The sequence below is a fragment of the Triticum urartu genome, chromosome 4A (assembly GCF_056163025.1).
Source record: "Triticum urartu cultivar PI428250 chromosome 4A, HENAU_Tu73, whole genome shotgun sequence".
Lineage (NCBI taxonomy): Eukaryota > Viridiplantae > Streptophyta > Magnoliopsida > Poales > Poaceae > Triticum > Triticum urartu.
Window position 1 is genome coordinate 107,703,301 of NC_141876.1, and position 13,408 is coordinate 107,716,708.

A 13,408-nucleotide genomic window follows, 5' to 3' on the forward strand; every position below is an offset into this window, starting at 1 on the left:
CAAAGCGCGAGCGAGAAACTAGAGGACAACCTGCGCAAACATTACTCCAACACCGTGTTCACTTCCCGGACTCTGCCGAGAAGAGACCATCACGGTAACTCACACTGTTGATTCATTTTAATTAAGTTAAGGTTCAAGTTATCTACAACCGGACATTAACAAATTCCCATCTGCCCATAACCGCGGGCATGGCTTTTGAAAGTTCAAATCCCTGCAGGGGAGTCCCAACTTAGCCCATGACAAGCTCTCACGGTCAACGAAGGAATAGACCTCCTCCCGAGCCGTTCCGATCAGACTCCGTACCTCGGTTCTTCAAGACACTTCGACAGGTTAAAACAAATCCAGCAACACCGCCCGAATGTGCCGACAAATCCCGATAGGAGCTGCACATATCTCGTTCTCAGGGCACACTCAGATGAGCGCTCCATACAACTAAAACCAAACCTCGAGTTTCCCCGAGGGGGCGCTGCACAGGACTCTAGTTTGGACCAACACTCAGAGGAGCACTGGCCCGGGGGGTTTAAATAAGATGACCCTCGGGCTCCGGAAACCAAGGGAAAAAGAGGCTAGGTGGCAAATGGTAAAACCAAGGTTGGGCATTGCTGGAAAAGCTTTAATCAAGGCAAACTATCAAGGGGTTCCCATTATAACCCAACCGCGTAAGGAGCGCAAAATCCGGGAACATAACACCGATATGGCGGAAACTAGGGCGGCAAGAGTGGAACAAAACACTAGGCGAGAGGCCGAGCCTTCCACCCTTTACCAAGTATATAGATGCATTAAGATAATAAGATAATATAATGATATCCCAACAAGTAAATAATGTTCCAACAAGGAACGGTCTCCAATCTTCACCTGCAACTAGCAACGCTATAAGAGGGGCTGAGCAAAGCGGTAACATAGCCAATCAATGGTTTGCTAGGACATGGTGGGTTAGAGGTTTGACATGGCAATTTGGGAGGCTTGAAAGCAAGTGGTAGGCATCGTAGCATTGGCATAGCAAAAGAGCGAGCATCTAGCAAAGCAAAGATAGTAGTGATTTCGAGGGTATGATCATCTTGCCTGCAAAGTTGTCATAGTTGACTGGATCCTCGAAAGCAAACTCAACGGGCTCCTCGTTAGCAAAATCGTCTCCCGGCTCTACCCAAACAAGACAAACAAGCAAACGGAACACAATCAACCACGTGTAAAGCTCAAACAATATGATGCAAGGATGGTATGCTATGCGGGATGCGATGCGGGATGCATATGCAAGATGTGACAAGGAATGCATGAACCTGGCCTCAACTTGGAAATCCAAGTGTGCCACTGGAAAGATGAAATGAAATCGCTTGAAAACGATATAAAGAACGCCGGAATCGGAGTTACGGTTTGGAAATGGCAAGCAATTCAAATATGACCACGTTCTGCGATTTACAGCAAGTAGCCATCTAAATGCAATGAGATGAACAAGCTACAGCACCCAAACATGGCATCAAAATACATGGCAGGGATGCATTCATGATGCTTAACAAAAGTCTAGCACTGAGCTACGGCCAATTCATCCCTTAACAGGTTCAAACAAGCATGGCAAAAATGCATTTGACAAACAGATTTCAGACTTAGTGAAATTAACACTTGTCTGGAATTTCAGATCAGATAGCGCTCTTCGGAGCATGAAAACTATATGCTACAGGACCTGAACATGGAAAAGTAAAGCATGGAATGGAGCTACTCAAAGAGCTTAACAAAAGTCCCTTAGCGACCTTGAGCCAAAAGGGATCAGAAAATACATTTGCAATCACGTGAACATGGCAAAAACATAATCAGTTCTCAGACTTAGTAAAAACTGGAGCATGCTGAAAACAGATATCAAGTAGGCATGTTTACGAGCTCGATGCACTCACTATAGAGCAAGTCATGACAATCTAAGCATACACCCATCAAGAAAGCACAAAATACAAGCTAGACATGACAAGAACAATAACATAGCATGCACGGATCAACTACAACATCATCGGCAAAATCGCTAACAATTAGACAATCTGCCCAGATTCACGAAATGACAAAAGTAGAGCTTGATTGACTCAAGCTAGGGTGCTCCATAATTGCAAACAAAGACATGGATGGATAGAGCACTACAAGATTAACAAAACATCTTTACTGATCATCCTCAAAAGAGGCACGGATAACTAGGAAACAACATGAACATATGGCCATATGAGATAAACAGGTCAAGGACTTAGTGGAAATGCTAAGTCCCTGAAATCAGCATTAACAAATGCCTCACTTTGCAAGCTTGTGCTAGTCACCACACACATCACAAAAATACATGGGTTGCACCTCTGGAAAGATGGCAAAACCCTTAACAAAACATATGTAGAGCTCAGGGGCATATCATGCACACAATAATCATGGCAAAAATGACAAATATCTAAATGGAGCAGCAGATCTGACAATTAACTCAAGTAGCACTCTTCTAACAGCATTTCGGGCATCAAGATGAACTCAAATGAAAATGATGCAATGAGATGAAATGATGTGCTCTCTGAGACGAACATTTTGATATGCTATATGCCCAAAACGGAGCCACGGGTGCAAAGATATGACATGATGAAGTTTCCTAAAATATAATGCAAACTGGGGACTTTGGGAAAATCCGAAGTCAACCTAGGGTTTCCTGTAGCTGGTCTGGATCGGGCACGCCTCCCGAGGTTCGTCGGGACCTTGCCGGCAACGAAGGCAGGACGGTGGCCGGAGCTGCTCGCCGGAGCTGCGGGGCGGTGGCCGGAACGAGGAGGAGGCCGGAGGAGGCGCGGGGCCGGCGCGGACGTCAAGGCGGCGGGCAGCGTGCTTGCCGGGGCTCGCCGGTGACGAGGGCAGCGAGGTCGGAGGCGGCCAGCGACGAACTGGGCGGCGGAGGCGGCGACCTTCGGGCGCGGGCAGGCGGCGGGAGGAGACGGGCGGCGGTGCGCGGCGACCGGGCCGCGGGGGCCAGCCTCGGGCCCGAGTGGGCCGGCGCGGTGGACGGAGGCGGGAGGCCACGTGGCGGCTCCTGGGTGGTTGGGCGCGGCGGCGTGGGCGTGTCCGGCAGGTACGGACACGTTCGACGGCGGAGGGAACGATTTTTAGGGTTTGGATTGCGAGATTTTTCGGAGGGGATCACATATTTATAGGTAGAGGGAGCTAGGAGAGTCCAAATGAGGTGCAGTTTTCGGCCACGCGATCGTGATCGAATGCTCTAGATGATGGAGAGGGTTTTGGTGGGTTTTGGGCCAACTTGGAGGGGTGTTGGGCTGCAACACACACGAGGCCTTTTCGGTCCCTCGGTTAACCGTTGGAGTATCAAACGAAGTCCAAATGGTACGAAACTTGACAGGCGATCTACCGGTAGTAAACCAAGGCCGCTTGGCAAGTCTCGGTCCAATCCGGAAATGTTTAACCCCCACACACGAAAGAAAGGTAGAAAAGACCACCGGAGGAGAACGAAGCGCCGGAATGCAAAACGGACAACGGGGAAAAGGCTCGAATGCATGAGATGATCACGTATGCAAATGCAATGCACATGATGACATGATATGAGATGCATGACAATGATAACAACACACGGAGACAAAAACCCGAACCCGAGAAAATAAAATAACTTAACGCCGGAAACGGCAAGAGTTGGAATACATATAAGGTAAATTACATCCGGGGTGTTACAACACTCCACCACTACGAAAGGATCTCGTCCCGAGATCTAGGACTAAAAGAACGCCGGGTATTCAGAACGGAGGTGATCCTCGCGTTCCCAGGTAGCTTCACGGTCGGAATGGTGTGACCACTTGACTTTGAGGAATTTGATTGACTTGTTGCGAGTCTTGCGTTCAGTCTATTCAAGAATAGCCACGGGGTGCTCATGATAAGAGAGATCTTCTTGGAGCTCAATGTCCTCGAAGTTGACGGTGCAGTCAGGAGTCTTAAAGCACTTTCGGAGCTGAGAGACATGGAACACGTCATGAAAATTTGCAAAGTTTGAAGGAAGCTCGAGTTGATAGGCGAGATCGCCTCTCTTGCTGACGATCTTGAAAGGTCTGACGTATCTAGGGGCAAGCTTCCCTTTGATACCGAAGCGACGAGTACCTTTCATTGGAGAGACGCGGAGGTAAACATGATCTCCGATCTCGAAAGCCAAATCGCGGTGCTTACTATCATAGTAGCTCTTCTGGCGGGATTGGGCTGCTTTGCGGTTATCTCGAATGACTTTGCACATTTCCTCTGCCTCTGTGATTAAGTCATTTCCGAGAAGCTGACGTTCACCGGTTTCGGACCAGTTGAGAGGGGTACGACACTTCCTGCCATACAGAATTTCAAATGGGGCCTTGCACGAACTTGCTTGAAAACTATTGTTGTAGGAGAATTCAGCATAAGGAAGACAATCCTCCCACTTCATGCCGAAGGAGATCACACAAGCCCTGAGCATATCTTCAAGAATCTGATTGACACGCTCGACTTGACCGCTGGTTTGAGGATGGAAAGCTGTGCTGAAGCGGATGTTGGTGCCCATGGCCTTCTGAAAAGAATCCCAAAACTTGGAGGTAAAGATGCTGCCACGGTCTGAAGAGATCACTTGTGGAATACCGTGCAGAGAGACAATCCGAGAGGTATAGAGTTCCGCCAATTGAGCTGCAGTGATTGACTCTTTGATAGGCAGAAAGTGAGCCACTTTGGTGAGTTTATCGATGACAACGAATATAGCATCATTGCCACGCTTGGACTTTGGAAACCCAGTTACGAAGTCCATCTCAATGTGGTCAAACTTCCATTCTGGAATGGCAAGAGGTTGGAGGAGACCAGCTGGCCTTTGGTGTTCTGCCTTCACTCTTCTGCAGACATCAGATTCATTCACGAATTGAGCGATCTCGCGCTTCATTCGAGTCCACCAATAAGCCTGCTTGAGGTCCTGATACATCTCCGTGCTCCCAGGGTGGATGGAGAGGAGAGAATTGTGAGCCTCGTTCATGATCACTTTATGGAGGTCACCTTTGGGCACAACAATACGATCCTCGAAGAAGAGAGTATCCTTGTCATCAAGGCGGTAGCACTTGTACTTGGGTTGACTCTTGGCAATCCCAATCTTCACCTTTTTCACCATAGCATCAAGAAGCTGAGCTTGGCGAATCTGGTCTTCCAAGGTAGGAGAGACTTGAAGGTTGGCGAGGAAACCTTGAGGAACAACTTGTAGATTAAGTTTGCGGAAAGCTTCACAAAGCTCGGGTTGATAAGGCTTGAGAATCAGACTGTTGCAATAAGCCTTCCTGCTCAATGCGTCAGCAATCACATTGGCCTTGCCTGGAGTATACTCGATACTCGGATTATACTCTTGAATCATTTCGACCCATCAAGTTTGCCTGAGGTTGAGATTAGGCTGAGTGAAGATGTACTTGAGACTCTTGTGGTCAGTGAAGATGTCCACTTTTCTTCCCAATAAGAGATGTCTCCAAGTCAAAAGAGCATGCACAACTGCCGCCAACTCGAGATCATGAGTGGGGTAGTTCTTCTCATTGGGCTTCAACTGGCGAGAGGTATAAGCAACAACTTTCTTCTCTTGCATCAATACTGCGCCAAGACCTTGAAGAGAGGCATCACAAAAGACCTCGTACGGCTTGGATTCATCAGGCGGAGTGAGAACTGGAGCAGTGATCAATTTCTCTTTCAAAGTGTTGAAAGCAATGTCACACTCCGGAGACCAAACGTACTTGACGTGCTTCTGGAGAAGATTTGAGAGAGGCTTCGCGATCTTGGAAAAGTTTTCAACGAATCTTCGGCAGTAGCTTGCAAGACCGAGGAAGCCACGAAGTTGCTTCACGTTCTGAGGAGGTTCCCAATTCACAATTGCAGACACCTTCTCAGGATTCACCGCAATGCCCTTGGCAGAGATGATATGACCAAGATAAAGAACCTCATCGAGCCAAAATTCGCACTTGGAGAACTTGGCGTAGAACTGGTGTTCTCTGAGCTTATCGAGTACCAAACGCAAGTTCTTGGCATGATCTTCCTTGTTCTTTGAGAAAACCAGAATGTCGTCGAGATAGACCAAAATGAAGTCATTGGTGTAGGCGTTGAAGATGAAATTTATCATGCGAGAGAATGTCGAGGAGCGTTGACGAGGCCAAAAGACATGACGGTGTACTCATATGAACCATAGCTTGTCCTGAAAGCCGTCTTGGGAATATCTTGCTCACGGATTCGAATCTGATGATAACCCATACGGAGATCAAGCTTGGAGAATACTTGGGCACCTTTGAGTTGTTCGAATAGCTTGTTGATGTTGGGAAGTGGGTATTTGTTCTTGATAGTCTTCTTGTTCAATGGACGGTAATCAACACAAAGTCGGTCCGTTCCATCCTTCTTCTTCACAAAAAGAACACCACAACCCCACGGAGAAGAACTAGGTCGGATGAGGCCCATTATCTCTTGAACATCGAGTTGCTTCTTCAGCTCCTTCAACTCTTTAGGTCCGAGCTTGTAAGGATGCTTGCACACAGGTTCCGTGCCAGGCTCAAGATCGATGACGAATTCAACTGGCCGGTGCGGAGGTATTCCTGGAAGCTCTTCTGGAAAGACATCTTGATATTTGCAAACGACTGGAATTTGCGAGATAGCATCCAGTTCACCCTTCTCATTGATAGAAAACATACGGATGGTATTATCCCGAGTGGCAAAGACAATTACATCCTCAGACGAATGAGTCAATTAAATCTGCCTGGCAGCACAATCAAGATGCGCCTTGTGCTTAGAAAGCCAATCCATCCCGAGAATAAGATCAATATCCGAGTTACCAAGAACAATTGGGGAAGAAAGGAACTTGTAGTCGCCCAAGGTGATAGTAACCTCCGGGACGCAGGTGTTAGCTGTCATCTGCTTGCCCGGTGACACAATTTGCAAGGAACTTTGCAGATACTGATAATCGCACTCATACTTTGATGCAAAAGGTTTGGAAATGAAACAATGCGATGCACCAGTGTCAAAAATAACTTTTGCAGGGATATCGTTAACAGGAAGGTTACCCATGATGACATCTGACGAATCCTCTGCCTGAGCTGCGTTCATCAAGTTGACCTTGGCGTGCTTGGGGTTATGCTTGACCACAGCTGTACTTGCCGATCTCACAGGAGGAGGAGGAGGAAGACGCCTCTGATTGAAACACTTGTTGGCATAGTGACCCTTCTGTTGGCACTTGTTGCACGTGACCTCTGAAAGCGGACGGTGATACGGAGCACTTGATCTTGGAGCTTGAGACGAAGTCTTGTTCTGAAAGCCAGGGTTGGGTGGGTGGGAAGATCCACTACCACCTTTGCTCTTCTGCTAATACGGCTGACGGAACGGAGGAGGAGGAAGCCAATACTTCTGCTGCTTGGCCACTTGAGTAGAGGAAGACGGAGTAACATCTCTGACTCGCTTCTTGGAAGCATCACACCTCAGTTGAGCGGCCTCTTGCTTCAATGCCATGTTGTAGAACTCATCGTATCTCAAGGGTTCAAAGAGAACAAGAGCTAGCTGAATTTCTTCTCTGAGACCACCCCTGAACTGGTATATCATGCTCTTCTCATCAGGGACGTCCTGCTTGGAAAAGCGGGCGAGCTTCTGAAACAACTTGTTGTAGTCATAGACAGACAAAGAGCCTTGATTCAGGTTGCGGAATTCCTCACGCTTGCTTTCAACCACGCTCTGGGGAATATGATGAGCTTTGAAGTCTTGACGAAATTCATCCCAGGTAATAACACGTCCACCTCTGGAATCCTTGTACTGCTGAAACCATTCTGCAGCTTGATCTTTGAGTTGGAAGGAAGCGAACTTGACGAAGTCCTCAGGCCTGACGTTACTGCACTCGAAATGCTTGCTCAGATCCACGAGCCAATCGTCAGCATCGGTTGCCTCAACACAATTGCTGAAAGTCTTTGGCCCGTTAGCAAGGAACTGGTTGAGTGTAGCAAAGTGATTCTGATTGTTGCCTTGGTTCCCTTGGTTGCCTTGATTGCGCTCTTGAAGAATTTGCATGATCAACTATGTGTTTGCATTGGTTGCGGCCATCACAGCTTGCCATGCCTCCGGAGGAGGTGGAGGTGGTGGCGGATCTTGATTCTGATTCTGATTGGTGCTCTTAGCGGGAGCCATCCTGAAGAGGCTGACCACCGTTAGCACATTGACAGATAAATGAAGCTGAATCCAACGGAATGAAAATTGCAACATAAAGTCTTCACATCCGAACAAAATGAACGAATGCATTCCTCTTGAAATGGTCACATATCCATAAATTGAGAAGCCACTTAGAATTTACGTAGAGAAATAAATCAACAAGGTACGGATCAAGAACGAATACTCGGTAAGAAATCCCAATCTCAAACCAAATATCCGTGGAAGAAGAACTAGAGCTACAAGAATTCCCACCTATGAAACTCCCGAACCTTTCCGGTTATGCAATCAGGTGTTGGGGATACATGGGAAGCATAATATCTCACCCAAACTGGCAAATCCAACATCCAGCTGTATCCATCCTTCAACACATAACCGAGAAAAACTTCGGAAACCATCTACCTCAACCTTCGAAAAGCATCCGTTATACAAGTTATGGCGATACTCCTGAACTCCCGCCCCAGTGCTGGGTGGCGTCGAGGTTATCTCACCAATGAACTGCATAAAAGAGATTTTCGATGTCGGCGTACTAAACTCAGGTATTCCATAATTGCAACGATAAAATTATGAAGACAACACCTCAGAGCTCAACTCCCCAGGACACTTCCACAAAACCCCTGACAGGAGGCACCAAGACAATGTTCTCGTCATAAAACCATCGGAACGATTCCAAGATACCCGCGTGATCCTAAATTTTTTTTAGTGAAATTTGAGAAGAGAAGAGTCAAAATCTACATCAGGATGCCTTACCAGAGCGATGAGGAGACTGGGAAGTAAAAAGAATTCCTAAACTCTCCGATATATAATTCCTAAATGACTCAAAACATTTTTCTAGACACAACTCGGCTGCTAATACGATCAAGCAATGGGGCTCCTAAGGTCGGGGAAGGCTCTGATTACCAACTTGTAACGCCCTCGATGCGGCTATAGCTCCCACGTGTCGAGGCACGACTTAGAGACATAACCGCATTGAAAGCAATGTCGCAAGTTAGGCAATCTTCACAACATCCCATGTAATATAAATAATAACGGGGAGATAACATAGTTGGCTTACACTCGCCACATCAATCAAGGTACATAAATAACATTACATCAACCAAACACTCATGGCCCGACTACGGCGCCAAAATAAAAGATAACCCAACATGCGACACGGTCCCGATCACCCCCAACTGGGCACCACTACTGATCATCATGGAAAGACACGTAGTATCGTTGAGAGTCCTCGTCGAACTCCCACTTGAGCTCAAGCGCGTCACCTGGAGCAGAATCATCAGGCCCTGCATCTGGTTTGGAAGTAATCTATGAGCCACAGGGACTTAGCAATCTCGCACCCGCGCGATCAAGACTATTTAAGCTTATAGGTAAGGCAAGGAAAATATGTGGAGCTGCAGCAAGCGACTAGCATATATGGTGGCTATCCTGTTCGCAAAAGAGGGCGAGAAGAGGAGGCAAAGCGCGAGCGAGAAACTAGAGGACAACCTGCGCAAACATTACTCCAACACCGTGTTCACTTCCCGGACTCCGCCGAGAAGAGACCATCACGGTAACTCACACTGTTGATTCATTTTAATTAAGTTAAGGTTCAAGTTATCTACAACCGGACATTAACAAATTCCCATCTGCCCATAACCGCGGGCACGGCTTTCGGAAGTTCAAATCCCTACAGGGGAGTCCCAACTTAGCCCATGACAAGCTCTCACGGTCAACGAAGGAATAGACCTCCTCCCGAGCCGTTCCGATCAGACTCCGTACCTCGGTTCTTCAAGACACTTCGACAGGTTAAAACAAATCCAGCAACACCGCCCGAATGTGCCGACAAATCCTGATAGGAGCTGCACATATCTCGTTCTCAGGGCACACTTAGATGAGCGCTCCATACAACTAAAACCAAACCTCGAGTTTCCCCGAGGGGCCGCTGCACAGGACTCTAGTTTGGAGCAACACTCAGAGGAGCACTGGCCCGGGGGGGTTTAAATAAGATGACCCTCGGGCTCCGGAAACCCAAGGGAAAAGAGGCTAGGTGGCAAATGGTAAAACCAAGGTTGGGCATTGCTGGAAAAGCTTTAATCAAGGCGAACTATCAAGGGGTTCCTAGGAACGCAAAATCCGGGAACATAACACCGATATGACGGAAACTAGGGCGGCAAGAGTGGAACAAAACACTAGGCGAGAGGCCGAGCCTTCCACCCTTTACCAAGTATATAGATGCATTAAGATAACAAGATAATATAATGATATCCCAACAAGTAAATAATGTTCCAACAAGGAACGGTCTCCAATCTTCAACTGCAACTAGGAACGCTATAAGAGGGGCTGAGCAAAGCGGTAACATAGCCAATCAACGGTTTGCTAGGACATGGTGGGTTAGAGGTTTGACATGGCAATTTGGGAGGCTTGAAACCAAGTGGTAGGCATCATAGCATTGGCATAGCAAAAGAGTGAGCATCTAGCAAAGCAAAGATAGTAGTGATTTCGAGGGTATGATCATCTTGCCTACAAAGTTGTCAGAGTTGACTGGATCCTCGAAAGCAAACTCAACGGGCTCCTCGTTAGCAAACTCGTCTCCCGGCTCTACCCAAACAAGACAAACAAGCAAACGGAACACAATCAACCACGTGCAAAGCTCAAACAATATGATGCAAGGATGGTATGCTATGCGGGATGCGATGTGGGATGCATATGCAAGATGTGACAAGTAATGCATGAACCTGGCCTCAACTTGGAAATCCAAGTGTGCCACTGGAAAGATAAGATGAAATCGCTTGAAAACGATATAAAGAACGCCGGAATCAGAGTTACGGTTTGGAAATGGCAAGCAATTCAAATATGACCACGTTCTGTGATTTACAGCAAGTAGCCATCTAAATGCAATGAGATGAACAAGCTACAGCACCCAAACATGGCATCAAAATACATGGCAGGGATGAATTCATGATGCTTAACAAAAGTCTAGCACTGATCTACGGCCAATTCATCCCTTAACAGGTTCAAACAAGCATGGCAAAAATGCATTTGACAAACAAATTTCAGACTTAGTGAAATTAACACTTGTCTGGAATTTCAGATCAGATAGCGCTCTTTGTAGCATGACAACTATATGCTAAAGGACCTGAACATGGCAAAGTAAAGCATGGCATGGAGCTACTCAAAGAGCTTAACAAAAGTCCCTTAGTGACCTTGAGGCAAAAGGGATCAGAAAATACATTTGCAAGCACGTGAACATGGCAAAAACATAATCAGTTCTCAGACTTAGTGAAAACTGGAGCATGCTGAAAACAGATATCAAGTAGGCATGTTTACGAGCTCGATGCACTCACTTATTACATCGTTGTCTCAAAGAGAACTTATTACAATAAGTATGGCTTAAGGCCATCTAATAAAGATAATAGCAGAAGACTCGGAAGATAAATGGGTCCATCAACTCCAACGGCATCACTGAGTATAGGTCCACGACCTAAAAGCACCTTACTCGTCGTCTGAAAAAGTCTGCAACATGAGAAGTTGCAGCCCGAAAACGGGTTAGCACATGGAATATGCTGGCAATGTAACACATAGAGAGTAATGGAATGAAACAGCTATACTACATGCATATATGGCTGGTGGAAAGCTCTATGGTTACAGTTTTGCGTAAAGCCAGTTTTTCCCTACTGCAAAGGAATAAATTTATTTAACTATCATGGTGGTTGTGAAACATCGAGAATGGTTGACAGCATTCCGATCCCAATTAAGTGAACAATTAAAACCCAACAACATTAATTAGAAGTAACATGTTGAGATTCACATGATATTCAAGTACTAGATACTCAAGTTGTCCATAACCGGGGACACGACTAATCATGATTAGTTTGTACACTCTGTAGAGGTTTGTGCACTTTTCCCCACAAGACTCGATCGCCTCCGTTTGGTTTCTCGCACTACAGGGTGTTTGAGAAGACGGATGACCGAGACACAGTCTTTCAGAAGCGCTAGCACCTTACATGTGGGTAGACCGGTACACCTACTTTCCCCTACATCTGCTAGTCTACCCGTAAGAGTTCGCACAACTTAGTCAACTATGCCAGAGCCCATAATGGCTTGTGGCTGCACACGGAAGTTTCTAGCATGAAAGATCTTATGATCCCTTTGAGCCTGGGTGGCGGTCCGAAAAAAAACAGGCAAGTCCTGATAGACATCAGGTGCCTCAATCCACCCAGATGTGTGTTTAAGTTGCCACCTTAGATAAACCATTAAATTATCAATCTCACATCTGTCATGGATATCACTCACCCAATCCACGTCTACTAGCATAGCATGGCATAATAAGCAAACGTAGAAGTAACTCCCAAAGGTTTGATAATAAACAGGTAATAGGTACTACCTCATCTACTTCCCATCCCACAGTTTAATTAGATCCTAATCATGCAATGTGTGAGGATTGATCTAATGCAATAAAACTGGGTTGTAGAAAAAGGTATGATCAAAGTGTTACTTGCCTTGCTGATGATACGCGAGACCTAGGGTTTCGAAGTAACAGGCGGCGCAATCCGGGTGATCTATCGCAGACAAACAACAAGCATACAATAAGTACTCATCTAATGCAGAGGTAAAACTCGAACAAAAGAACGAACCAGATAGTTCAACTTAAGAACTCCGGTTGCAAAGAAAGAACGAACCGAACAAAGAAACAGAAAACAAACGGCGGAAGAAAACAACTCAGTTCTAGCAAGTTAAATCTAGGTCAAATTTTTCCGGGGCAAAAACTTGTTCAAGTTGATTAGACGGAACGACGGTTTCGAAACGAAACTCCAGGCGCTTGAATCACCTGATTCCGATAAACGAGCGAGAAGAAAGACTAGAAAGAAGATCGGATCTGAGATCGTGATCGCGGAAAAGACGCGGAATAAATCCGACGAGAAAGAAAGAGACGAACGGTTAAACGAATGGGCGTCGTTAACCGGGGATAAATCGGTGATCACGTTCGTTGAGACGAACGGTTCGAAAGAAGAACGAAAACCGATCTAGGATTTTCAGAAAAGAAACCGATAAAGAAACGGAAAACCGATCTAGGGTTTCGGAAGAAAACCGAAACAAAACCGGAAGAAAAAGAAAAGAATCGGAGAGAAAACAGAACGGTTCTTTTTAGGAAAAACCGGACCGGGGCAAGGAAAAATAGAGGCGCGGCTACCTCGACGAGGCTCCGGCGAGGGGCTCCGGCGGCGGCGGCTAGAGGCGGCGGCGGCTAAAGGCGGCGGCGGCTATAGGCGCGGGG